Source organism: Ursus maritimus, unplaced genomic scaffold (genome assembly GCF_017311325.1).
Source record: "Ursus maritimus isolate PB19 unplaced genomic scaffold, ASM1731132v1 scaffold_10, whole genome shotgun sequence".
Taxonomy (NCBI): Eukaryota; Metazoa; Chordata; class Mammalia; order Carnivora; family Ursidae; genus Ursus; species Ursus maritimus.
In genome coordinates, this window is record NW_024423344.1 from 71,769,728 (window position 1) to 71,784,585 (window position 14,858).

The following is a 14,858-nucleotide window of genomic DNA, read 5'->3' on the forward strand; positions in this document are numbered from 1 at the left end:
TTTTCTATCCATTAGAAATCACCAAGAGGAGATTGAAAAAGCAACCCACAGTGAAAGAAAACATTCCCAATGCATTTATTCAACAAATGTACATGCCCAGAATATATAGTAAAATTCTACAAATCGATAAGGGCAGACTGCCTTCTAGAAAAGTATCGAAGACGTAAGCACACATGTTGTAAAAGATAACCATATGATCAGTAAATATATGAAAATGGATTCTTGGTTTTTAAAACCCCTTTATGGAGGTATGATTGACATATGAAAAGCTGTACATATTTAATGTACACAACTTGATGAGTTTAGAGCTAAGTGTGCGTCCATGAAACCATCATCACAATCTATGTCACAAACATATCCATCAGTAATACATACTTGCAGTAATACATACAATGGAATAAAATTTAGCCTTCAAAAATAAAAATAAATCCTGCCATTTATGACAACATGGATGGACCTGGAGAACATGTGTTAAGTGAAAAAAGGCAGACACAGAAAGACAAAAAACTACATCACATTACTTGTTTGAGAAACCTAAGTGGTCTGAACTCATAGAAGCAGAGGATAGACTGGTGGTTGTTAGGGGCTGGGGCGAGGGTAAAACATGGAAGTATTAGTCAAAATAGACTATTAACCATCAGTGAAATGCAAACTGGAACTGGAAGACAATCCTGCCATGTAGCGTCAAACGGCTTTGGAGAAGGAAGCAAAATTAACAAAAACAAAAACAAAGGAATCACACAAAATGTTAGCAAGACTATGGACAAACTGAAAGTCCCTGGCACTGCCGTCAGAAATATTAGTTGGTGTGTCTGGGTGGCTCAGTCGGTTAAACGTCTGCCTTCAGCTCAGGTCATGATCCCAGAGTCCTGGGATCAGGTCCCTGTGGGTCTCCCTGCTCGGCAGAGAGTCTGCTTCTCCCTCTATCCTTCCCCCCTGCTTGTGCTCTCCGTCTCTCTCTTACTCTCTCTCTCAAATAAATAAATAAAATCTTTTTTAAAAAAGAAATATTAATTGGTAAAACCCCCTTTGAACACACTTGGAAAACTGGCAATGTCTGCTAAAGCATATGACATGTTCCAGCAATTCCATTCCTGGATAGAAACCCACAAGAATGCATAGCTATGTGTACCAAAGACACATACTGTTGAATGTTACAGTGGCAATATTTGCGACATTGAAGACCTGGAAACTGAACCAATACCCATCACCAGTGTAAGGGTATATTTATATCATGGAACACCTGGGGACCCTGCGAATGTGCAATCTTCAGCTCTCTGCACCAGTATGAATGAAACCACATACAAAGGAGCAAATACGGTATGATCTGATTTACCTACATACATTTACATGAACCAAGAAACACCACTGTCTGCTGGTACATGTCAGGAGGAGGGGTAGTGATTGGAAGAGGGCGCAAAAGAAGCACCTGAGTATTGGACCTGTTCTTGTTCTTGATCTTCTGGAGATGGTTATACAGGTGAGCTACTGTGTGAGCATTCAGAAACATGCCCAGATAGAACACGTACTATTTTCTGTATGTCATTTAGTAAAAATAAATACAAAAAAAGAATATGGTAGGGGTGATGTTACTCTGGGTAATGCACAGGACAGTAATCATCACCCCCCCACACACACACACACTATATTTAATTGCTCAAAAGAGTAGTTGATGCTGCTTTTCCCTAGCCTTTTCCTTGGAACATTCTGAGACGCATATCATCATACGTCTCAGAGGAAATACAGCTTGTGGTTCCCTGACTTACACAGTTTTGTGGTTTTAAAACAATGTAGTCCAATTGTCCTTAGGTTTGGTTTGTTTCAAGACCTTCATTTTGAGTGAGAAAGAAAATTCTTAATTTATGTAATACTAGGGTTCTAAAAATTTACCAAGATTTTTTTGGGGGGGGTTGTTTTGACTTTTTTTTATGTAGGGAACAGATTGTATCCATCACTCTTCCTAAACTTACACTTTTGTTCTCAATTTTTAAAAGGGAATGATGAAAAAAGTAGATAATACCATACGTGAAAATAAATAAAGGGGTAATAAAAGAAAGACTTCTCCAAGAGTTACTGGAGATTGCTTATCTGATTTATATCTCAGTAAAAACTGTTAGTATGTGCATAGCAGGAATATGGAGCGTGAAGACATTGAAGATTAAGATTTGGATTTAGGCAATTAAAGACTAAGACAAAATTACTGATGAGAATATTCAGACCGTGTTCCTGATCAGACAATTCTCAGATCATGTTAGAGTCTCATGGTGATTCTAGTCGCCTTCAGGTAGAAGATGAATCTTGGTAATCGGACTCATGACTGGGTGGGCCATTCTGTGCAGGCCCCAACTCAAAATGAGGCACACACTTTCTCAAGTATATCCCTAGTAGATACACTGTGAGAGCCTTCTGGATAAGCCTAACCAAACCAACTTCTCATCTGATTTTAGACAACAAACTTTTCTACCTAAGATGTTGTAGCTTTTGAAGGTTAACCATCATTTATGCATCTGTAATACATAATCTGTTTGTCCCAAACCCATTCTAGATGCTAGCATTTCCTCAAATGACAGCTTTTTCATCCTTGGCAAGGAATTCAGCTCATTTGCTTTTGCAAAAAAAATTATGATAGTTTAGAAATAGAGGAATAATTTCTTGACTTATATGATGTTTGATGAAATAATAGGAAAGAAGAAAACAAAAATAGTGTGTGTATATATACACAATATATCTATTTGTATTTCTTGATGCGTGTGTGTGTGTATATATATGTCAAGAACAAATCAAATTGCTCATAATGTCTATTAAAAATCACTTTCCAAAATTGGCCTCATTTTGGAAAGATGAGGAAAGTAATAGGAGCCATTCTAGACCATATGGAACTGCATAATTTATCAGGGATTTTGCCAGGTTCCGGGAAGGTAAGTGATTGTGTTTCACGACCTGGAGAGTCCCTTTCACAAGCAGGATTACAGAATGATCGTGCTCATCTTTAGATGGTTCTGAGGGTTTTCATCGGATTTATAGATAATGACAGAACAGTATGATGATGATAATTTTTTCAGAGTTCCAAATACATAATGTGGTTCTGCCTTTTTACTGTTGATTAAAGTAGAGCTGGTTTTGCCAGACCCTGAGATGTTTCCATTTGGCTGAGTCAATAAGGATATTACAGTTTTTATTTTGTCAAGATGATGTTTTTCATCATTTCCAAACCTCATTTTCCAGAACAAGTTATTTCTTAGAGGAGTTGATATTCAAGTTAGGCATGAGCAAAAAAAAAAAAAAAAAAAGTGTGTAGTCTGAGACAGACAAAGAGCTTTTCGACAGTCTCTGACTCACTTCTTTCATGGACTTTGCCCTTCCTTCTTACAGATGTCATGGGTGAAATTAGGTCTCCCCAAATTCCTATGCTGATACCCTAACCCCTACTACTTCAGAATGCGATTGTTTTTGAAGACCGGGGCTTTAAAGAGGTAATTAAATTAACATGAGACTGTTAGGGTGGGCTCTCATCCAATATAACTAATGTCCTTATAAGAAGAAGAAATCTGGACAGAAAGACACTAGGGATACACGCGCACAGAAGAAAGACCACGTGAGGACACAGCAAGAAGGTGACCTTCCATAAGGCGTGGAGAGAGGCCTCAGGAAAACCAAACCTGCTGTCATTGCTTCACTGTTTCTAACAGCTAACAAAGTTTTCAAAAGCCTTCTATCCACTTTGGATTCACTGCAATGTTTTGGGAAAGACTACTAGCTTGTGAGTCTGCCATTATCATGGGTTTTCCAGGGGTGTCCATATTCTGATTGTAACTTCTGACTAGTAATATCCAGTCAGACTCCATGAAAATGGGGTCTGGACCATTATATTAAAAAAGACCCTCTGCACTGGTATGTCACATGGTTCCTGATGATGTTCTATGAATCGGTCAGTGAATGATTAGGAAGGAATTAATACAAACAAATATTTGCCTTACATTTTATGTTTTATAGAATGTTCTCTATTAAAATTGTTTTATTTTATCCTCTGTCAACTCCAGTGAGATAAGATTGAATTCACGCAGGATCGTAAACTTGGAAGATTCCTCATTGTATCTTCAGATTTGTAATGATCAATAATGATTTCATATATCATAATATCTAGCAACCATTAATCTTCAAAGGTATCTGTCTCAAGGGGAATTTTTAACAAATCTATTATTCCAGTTTTATGGCATGGTTTTATTAAAACTTAAGAAAAAGATGCTGTCCTCCTAAGTATTACAGGAATTTTGAATGAATCAATGAAAGAATGAATGAAAAAATAGAGTTCTGTTTCTATGCCAGTCATTGTGGTCAATGCTTCCTTGCTGATTTATCTCTTTGCCACTCCCAGGGTAGGAAGTTGCCTGGATTAACTCCAGGAAAGCGTAACAGAAAGGAGAGGAAGCCTATCTCTGAGAGTCTCCACACCTCCTTATGCTTCTGTCTCCCACCTCTCCCCCACCCCGATCGCCCATAAGAAATAATAGATTAGAAACTAAAGCATTTCTCTTTTCTTTAGGTCCAGAAGTAGAAAGTAGAAGATCAATTATACTTTTGTCCGAAATCGAGCTCTCAATTTTGCAGAAAAACAAAACTGACAAACATTCAAAATCTTTATCCGTTGGCCACCAAACCATAGTGATTCTCTTTATTTACTCAAACATGACATACTTGACTCACATAGGTTTTTTTCCTAAGGGGGAGAGTGAGAACTTCCTTAAATTTTATTATTAGCTGATGTTTATATTCACAGAATCTAACTTAGACGATATTATTTGCATATAATAAAATGATTGCACATGGAAAAGCAGACGACTCCTGACTTTACTGGCTGACTAATAGAAAAGTTATCAAGATCCAGAAATAATGAAAAGGAATAATGTAACTGTTTCCTTACACGTAGGTCTCCAGTTTTTCTGTCCTGGTCGCTCAAATACCTCACCTTTTCCTCATCTTTTCGTCCAGCACTAACATGTTTGCTCTTTGAGGGAAATTGCCAACTTGAAGATATCATGGGTGCATCTAAGTTGTTTCTGTTCGTATTTAGAAAAGTGTCCTCCGTTACAAACCCTATTTATGTGCTAATGTTTAGCAGAGAGTTGGCATTTGTTGGACTAGAAAATTATCTAGAAAATGCTTTAGATTTAACTCTCCATCTGTTTTTTTTTATGCTTTTACGATTTTTTATTTCAACAAGTAAATTCAGTGATGGGTTGAGTGAACTCAGAGAGGGAAAGAATTATTCCATTTTGAAAATAAAAAGAAGCAGTTTGCTTTAAAATACAATACCTTCAATGTATGACCTTTTTAGTTTATTGCTTAAGTCAGTGACTCTAGAATACAATAGCTCTGAGGAAAGTTAGAAACACTCAGTCCTATTTCTTCATGTTCATTATGAAGAAGTTCTAACAACCTTTTATATATTTAGATGAAATCATATTATGTCAGTTTATCAATTACAACATAATGAAAGCTTAGAATTAATATTTATACACTTTTGTTGAAATGAATTTCCATATAGATTACATTTTGTTTCAGTATTTTTTATTGTTTGTAAAAGAAGTGAAATACGCATTGTCTAATTCACCATAACAATGGAGCACATACGTCGTCCACCTTTAAATCAAAAAAATTTGGTTGTATTCTCAAGTTAATTTGCTGAAGTCCCTACCTACCTTCTCTCTCTGATGGAAAGATACCTAGAACTTGTTCATTAGCTCCTAGTCATTTTATAATGCATATTTTCTTTTCTGCTGGAATTAAAAAAAAAAGTCCATGGATTAAAAAGTGCAATGAATTCAAATGAACTAAATCTACATATTGTTTTTCAGACACCAAGCAGGATCCCTTTCATATCTTGTCAAAGAATAACGCTGCTTTTTCTAACATGAAAATTACAAATATAGTATTTTACCCCATATATATAATATATAATATATATAATACCTTAAATGTAATTGGCTAAGGTTGCATGGATGTGTATACACACACACACACACACACACACACACACTCACACACACACACTTTGGCCAATTACATTTTTACAGTTTAACAGTAAATGCACCCAAAATATTAATTCCTTCCCCCTCTTCTTTTTATAGATCCAGAAATGCTCATACATTTTACTTAAATAGTTTTCTTCTGAGCACATAATTTTGATATTTTTCTTTTCATTACATTTTAAGTCCATGGAATATCCTACATTAACAACTCTAGGTAGAAACATTATTGTTCTAAGATATTTAAAATTCCATTAGACTAATTTAATTTAAAAATATAAAAAGCTATACTCCAAAGAGCATTTTTTGTTTCAGTTTTCAAATAATTAAGAGCCAGTTTCTTGACGTTGAGATTATGTTGCATACTTCTGCTAAAAGTATTTGTAAAAAAGTTATCTTCGTTTCTACTTGGGAAAAGTGTATATGAGAAACATAGACACATATATTCAACATTAAAAAAAATCAACTTTGCTTTTATTTAGAGAGAAGGGGGGGCACAAACAAGCAGAAGGGAGGGGCAAAGGAAGAGAGAATCTCAAGCAGACTCCCCACTGAATGGGGAGCCTGAGGCAGGGCTCCATTTCATGACCCCAAGATCATGACCTGACCTAAGCCCTGAGTCAAAATCAAAAGTCAGAGGCTTAACCAACTGAGCTACTCAGGGCCCCCCTTAAAAAATCAGCTTGCCTTTGAATGTGTGGTACATTTTTGTTATTAACAGAGATACTACAAAGAACCGACTTACTAATAGAATTGACTTCCAGGATTAGTCCTGTAATAGATTCTGTGATCAAAAGCTTATATAACCTACCATAAACTCATATTCACAAAAATGTGAATATTGTTCTGTGCGTCCACTTCATATAGTACATGAATTGGATCTTTTAATGGCTCTTTCCTTTTTAGGTTCATTGTGATGGTGTGAGTTTCTTGGGCCTCCCATAGCACAGGAGCTATAGGCAGACGTTCCTGTCCATGGGAATGAATTCTACTGACATAACTCCTGCGGGAAGCAGAAGTGCCACATGGGAGTGAGACCATGTTGAATAAATCATCTTTAACTTCAAGATGACAATGACAGCTAAGGATATCTTGTATACTACTTAATGGTATAGATGGCATTTCCCCCCTTACATATGATACTTATCATAATCGCTTTTGTTCCTTGAGCTTTTCTCTGGCACCCTAAAATATGAATCATTGAATTACTGCTATCCAAAGTAAGTTTTGCAATAATTTTTGAGAATATGTCAATTTTTCACTGACTATGCCACTAATTTTCCACTTGATTATTCCCTTTAAGTGATGCTCTTCCAGGAATTCAGAGAATCCTGATATATGGCTAAGGAAATAACTCAGGATCAGGGTAATGTTATCTGGGCTGGCTCTAGGCCTGGAAACTAAATTATTTTTAAGGACTTTCTGAAAATACCCGGTTCTAGGTTTAGCATTGAGCAAAGAAAAAAGGCTTCCGATGTAAGGAATTATGTCTAGCACTAACCCAACTTTCTTTGGCATTCATATTCCATTTTAGTGGTTACTCAGTCCCAGAAAGGAGAAGACCCATCCCTCCTATCTTCTTGGAAAGTAATATTTTAGAGAATGTTGACTTGGCAAATATCTTAAATTCAGAGTGATTCTGACATCACTACTCCAGCATCTACCAAAAATAAATAAACAAGTACATGCATCATAAAAACAAAAATAATGGGAATAATAAACATTCAGTTCCTGATGTGATAGGAAGTACCTCTCAATTTAACAGGTGATTGCTGTGTCCCCAGTAAAACAATTTCCAGCTCTAGACTCCTCCTGCTGACTTTCAAAATGACAAAGTATTACTCTGGAATTATCCTGGAAGATGTTGACCTTCATAAACGTTGTCTTCTTTGCATATATATCTCTTTCCCTTTCTGGAATACGCACTTTAACACTTGGACCCTAAACAAACCAAAGACCCAAAAATCAATTGTTGTTTTTTAAGCTAAAACACAACCAGACAATAAATCAATGAAATATGCAAAGTCCTTTGCATATTTTAACATCAAAATCAATAATGATGACATATTTGGCTCCAGTTGTTCATGTATTATTGTTTGTCTTCAAATTTTTACAACAGAAGAGGTTAAAAGTTCACATAATGATCTTTCCTGTGGAAAAAAGAAGCCAATATTTCCATAAAAATAACAACACAAATGATATTGAAAGCTATTTTATAGTATCATAAGCAAATATTTTTGACATATTTCAAATGAACATATATTTTATCTATAGTGTCTGTCATGCAATTGCAGATAGCCTTAGAAAACTGATTTTGCCACATGGTAAATAATCATTAAAATATTTATTGAATGAATGAATGATAGAATGGATAAAATGGAATACTATTTGAAATTTTAAGGTGGTTAACTCATTAATTTCAAGGCTTAATGGGAGGATTCAGTTCTTAGTATTCCCCAGCTAAAAAAATGGAGGTGCATTCAAGAATGTTAACTGAAATTGATAATAAATACCAAAGAGAAGATTGAATCATTGCACACTAGCTAACTGATTCAGCCACTTATGTCTAAAACATTTAAAAATATGTGAGGGATTCATTAATGTGTTCTAGAGTGTTACATTTTCAAATGCTCAATATTTTGTGATTGAATTATCTTTAGTGTAATTAAGAGGTACTAATTCAGTTCACTCCTAAGTGAATACTAAATAATGAGGAAGTGATTTTAAAGTTACACACACACACAAAGTCAAATCATCTGGGCATTGCCATGACAAATAGTTTCTTCTGTTATAAAAATAGATAATTGACAACAACAAAATCTTAAGGGTATGTTCTTAAAAATCTAAAAAGGTATTCAAGTCCGTCTTCTAATTTGTTTTGAAAGGTGGATAGTAGGAAGCATTCTAAACAAAACTACCATTCAACCATATGTACTAAGAATGTACTTTATTTTAAATGAGTTCTGCAGGAATTGGCAAAGTAAAAAAAAAAAAAATTACTTGCAAGGATCAAGAAATCTGGGTTCAAATATCAAGCTGTATAAACTGAGCAAGTTATTTATTTGATGTTTATCTTATTTGTAAGATTAGAGTTCAGATTGTATCATTGGTTCTCAAACTTGGGTCACCCTGGAATAATTTGGCAAGCTTTCCACTTATATCTTTATTTTTATAGATATTTCCTTGTTTCTTCTGATCTGTGATGGTTTTCTAGACTTTTCCTTATCTCTCATGATTTTGATGCTTTTGAAGAGTAGACACTTAGGTATTATGTAGAATGTCACTCAATTCAGATCTGTCTGATTCTTTTTTGTTAAGAGTAGATTATGGTTACACATTTAGGAAAAGAATAACATCAGGGGTGAACTGCTCTTCCCAGTGCATGATGTCAACATGTTTTCTAATTTGTGGTATTAATCTTGAACATTTGGTTAAGGTAACATCTACCAGATTTTCCTACTGTAAAATTACTATTGTTTCAGACAAAACTATGGAGATAGTAAAGAGATCAGTGGTTGTCAAGATTTGAGAGGAGAGATGGAGAGGCAAAGCACAGGGGATTTTTAGGATAATGGAAATGCTCTGTGTGATACCGTAATGATGGACCATGTTATTGCACGTTTGTCCAAACCCATAGAATGTACAAAAACTAAGAGTTAACCCTGATGTACATTATGAAGTCTGGGTGATAATGGTGTCTCAATGTAGGTTTTATTAAATAAATTGGAGGGCTAGGAGCCTTGAAAACCGAGACATCAATGTACTCTAATGTCAATGTTGGGAATTACAAATGAGATACAGCCAATCAATTTGGGAAGGATGGGCAGTGTTATAGGAGGCAAACCAAGAGAATATAGTCACCTAGAAGCAAAGAGAATACAATTTCAAAAAGAGAGACAACTTCATCCGATGCTGCCCCTATGTCATATGAGACAAAACTTGAGAATTAAGTCTTGAATTTGGCAACGTTGAAGTCAGTGCTGACTTTGACAAGAGCATTTTCAATGGAGTAATGAGGAAAAAAGGACTGACTTGGACAAATTTAAGATATCATGGAAAAGAGAGATTAAGAGCTAGTGATGCCCAACGATTCATGTGAGGCATTTTACTACAAAGAAATGTAAATTAAAGGAACAGTTACTGATGAAGAAGTCGAAATAAGGTTCTTTTTTCCTTTCAGTTTTATTGAGATATAATTGACATGTAACATTGTGTTTAGGAGTAAAGTGTACAAGGTATTGATTGATAAATTCATATGATGTGATGTGATTAGCTAATACCTCCATCAGTCTCTTTCCTTTTTAAGGTGAAAACATTCAAGATCTACTTTCTTAGCAACTTTCAAGTAGATAATATGGCATTGTTAACTATATTCACAATGCTGGGCATTAGATCCCCAGAACTAATTCATTTTCTAAGTGAAAGTTTGTACTCTTTGAGAGAAGATTCTTGATGTCAAAATACCATTTTTAATTAAGTGAAAATGTGAATGGCTGAATTCATGAGTGAAAAGCTCTTAAAAGTATTTTTCCTTTATTGTAACCATTTGTGTCAAAGTTTCTTTAATAACATCATTAGGTCCAAGACTTACGTTCAGATTCTAATATTTCATTTTTCAGTTAATCTCAAGATTTCAACACTTTTCCTACCTTATTCTTACAATCTTTTAGTAAAACTTATAATAAAGAAAAATAGATGGTTGGTTAGGCACAGGATGACCTTATATTTTGAAGTAATTATACATGGAGCTCTCCTTCACTTCCAAACTTTTTCTGGTTTGACAATAAATTAATATGATTATGATGATATGTGATATGTCTGTAATGCAATTGGTGAAGGTACACCTAAAGTCTGGTGGAGGAAAATTTCTGTAGGGATGAGTTTGTTTTCATGTGGTTGTTAAGCTCTGTTGGCTCAACAGGTATCTGCACAAAATCAGTTTAACTAGCAATGATTAAGTAGTTATACATAACTACTGATGTGTAAATGCATCTATATACCATTTTATTACTAATAATTTTTTTTAAAGATTTTATTTATTTATGTGACAGAGAGACAGCTGGCGAGAGAGGGAACACAAGCAGGGGGAGTGGGAGAGGAAGAAGCAGGCCCCCAGCGGAGGAGCCCAATGTGGGACTCGATCCCAGAACGCTGGGATCACGCCCTGAGCCGAAGGCAGACGCTTAACGACTGTGTGCCACCCAGGAGCCCCTATTACTAATAATTTACCTGCTGATGTCAAAATTGATAAAGTTCTCTTGGCATTGCAGTTGTAGCTAATTTATTCATAGATTGGAAGGCTGAATGTAGCTACTTTGCTTTATTTTATATATCTTTACGTTCATTTTCATACCAAGAATAATTTTTGAAAATGTTTTAGTGTAGGAGAAAGAGAACCGGATCAGGAGTGAGAAAACCTGGGTTTGAATCAGAATTCTGCTCCTACTGACTAGGAGACCTTTGGCAAGCCACTTGTACTGCGAACCCCAGGTTCCTCAACTACGAAGGGATATGCTGTAAACGTATATAGGCCCTTATCAGGGCTTTTGTGAGTATCTAAGTAATAAAAGCAAAGTGCAAACCATAAATGTGAGATTATAAAAACACTGCATGCTTATTTAACCCTTCCTGTATGTTAAGAAGTTTCACATATATGTTCTCTTTGGATCCTACAACAACTTTGTAAGTGAGGCAGGGAAGAAACTTTTCTCCAGATTTACCTACAAAAAAGCTGAAAATTAAAAAAAAACAAAACAAAACAAAAAAAGCAGAGGAAAAGAAAATTTGCATGCTGTAAGGAAATCAACAGTTGCAAAACTGTGGCATGCATGAAATATGAATGTATGTCTATTACATACCACAGTTCCAGACTAGGAGAGGAGTGTCGTGTATACAGACTAAGGCTACCGAACGATGGGAAATCATGACTGGATTAGAATATTGATGACAAATAAAAACTTAGAAATCATTTCAAAATGTTCCCTTAACATGAGTGAACTGGGTCACAAAGAAATTAAGCAACTTTTTTTTTTTTTTTTTAGTGTAAGAATGAAACATGAGACATAACATTATGTTTTAAATATTTTCTATGGACTTCCTGCACGTCCATTCACTGCTAATCTGCACGGTTAACTTCTGAATATTGCAGGGGCAAGATTGAATAAGATGGCCGACATAATACACCCATAAGTAATGGAGCTGATTTCAACTTCGACACGTGCTTTTTGGCTGAGATTTGTCTGATCCTCATCACTGCCTTAGTTATATCGAAATAGAAACACAATTTTTAGTAAAAAAAAAAAATCAGATTTAGACCTTTGGTCTCCTGGATAAGTCTAGTGTTTTCTTCTTTATGATTTGATTCACTTATAATCATTTGCTGAGGACATATTGCAGTGCAGGAGGCATTTCTAGGTTTTGAGGGACGCAAACATGGTGAAATACAAAACATATATCTATATATATGTACTTTAATACATACGATTGTGTTGGCTGAGAAAAGAGAAGCCTATAGTTAGTGCAATGGAAGAGACAAGATCACTATGTAGCTGCGTGAACAGATAAGGCTTCAAGAACATATGTTACTTACGTTGTCTGTAAGTTATATTCGCAGCAAACAGAATGACAGAGTCAGAAATAGAGGTGTGAAAGTAGCATATGTTCAGAGACCAGCTATGGCCAATAAGTCAGTCAATGGCACAATGTCAAGGGAATGAGCCTGGCAGTGGAGAAAAGCAGCAGATTGTGAAGGGCATTGAGTGTTACATGGAGGTGTTCGGTTTTTGTCTTGAAGTTATGAGGAGGCATCATAGGTATGAGAAGAGTGCTTAAGCTGGTTAATTGCATGAGTCAATTTTTAGAAATTTTATAAATATATTTAAAATTATATGGAAGATATATCGAATGTGGAAAGTCGAGTATTTTTCAATGCCAAGACTCATTAACAGAGTACTTAGAGAAAATTCTATTTCTTTGATTTTCTGATTAATTTTTTAAAAGTGAGAACTCATTTATTTTGTAAGGTTTTAATGAAAGAATCTCATTTCTATACACATAAATTATGTCTTTAGGTATGGTTTGGAACCCATCAATATTATCCAAAGCTTATGGTGGCACATACTTTAGGGAAAGGAGGTGAATTACTTCATAATTTATATAAACGAAACACAGTAGAATTTGAAATAGCTTCCTAAAACATTTTCCATTCATATTTACACTTATTTATGAATTAACAAATTTGTCAAGAAAAAAAATCATTTTATAGAAAGACTTGCTCATTTTTCATTTGTATTCTAGGAAAATAAATTTTGCATTTATTTGGGGTCTATTTTAATATTTTATCACTTTTCTATTTCAGTTTATTTATCTCTGCTCTTTCTCAAATCAATCAGGTTTACTAAAAGTCTCATAATTTCGTGTGAGGTCTATGAAATGAATGGATTTCTTGAAAAATCATATAAATCTGATTAATATAAGTGATGTGTATCATCTACATTTAAAAATCATTGAAATCGTACTGAATATTCTAAGCATACTCTGCATAAGGCTAGTTAGCTTTTGAGTGTATTCATTTTAAGGCAGGCTAGGCACTAATACACATAATTTAACTTTCAGGTTGATGGGTAAATTCTCAAAAGAGAATATAGCAAGCTATTTATAAGACATTATCTCAAAATGCATTATTATTACCTATCAATATACATAGGAAATTTATTTTCCACTACCATGAAATAAAAATGTATTTGAAAGATTATTCAAATACATGATTTCAAAATGAAAATGTCTTCTACATCTTCTGCTCCACTCAATTTTGGTGAACAGAACCTCTGTTCTGTTTTCAATGGTATTTTCCTTCTCCTAAAGTTAATGATGTGATGGGATTACATATTACATGTAAATTCTTCTCCTTACAGATATCATTCTTCAATCTTGCTGTTCTTTATGGTCTTGTTTATGAATACTCCATCCATACATCTACTCATTACAATTTATATTGAGCACTATGCTACAGTTTAGAAATATAACGACTAATGAGTTCACAGTCTTGTTTGTAGAATGAGAACAAGTAAATGACCAGATCATAAATCCTGCCTGATGAAGGCTGATAAGGAGCTAACAGCGAACACAAAATTGGCATTTAGTCGAATCTTTCTATCAGTAGTAAATCACTTCCCCAGCTTGCTACCTTCACAGACCTCAAACAATTGCACAGTAATGCTTAGCGCACATCTCTTGAGCTATAGCGTTCTGTGTAGACGTACTCCATAGGAAAAACCAAGACATGGCTAGGGTATATCCATCTGCAGAAGCTTCTTTCCATTCTGCAGAAAAATTTCTCATGATATGTAAAGGGCTCACCATCTGAAGTAAATACTTCATTTTCTTGTATTTTTAGAAGCCATCTTGTATTTTTAGATGGACTGTTTTTGGGCCAGTGTCTAGAACATCTCTACATCATAACCATAATTTTCTCCTTCCTTCTCCTCTTCAGCCTGCCACTAACCCTCTCCTCTTGTCCACTCAACCCCCGTCAATTCCTCCTGGTGGTATCTTAGATGACCAATGATGATCACACAACTTACCCTATATTATATCTAATTTACATCTTCCCCTGTTTTTTTTTTCTTTAATGCACTATGTAGCAGTTTTCCTTCCAGTTGTTCTCTTTCTTGCTAGTCACGTTTCAACCATTTATACTCATAAGATACCTTTCTGATTAGACACATATGCCTGTTGATATTTCCATATGAGCTTCATTCTTCAAATTCTGGCACAGTTATTTAACATAATTTTCTATTTTCATAGCATTTATATATTATTTTATATATATAT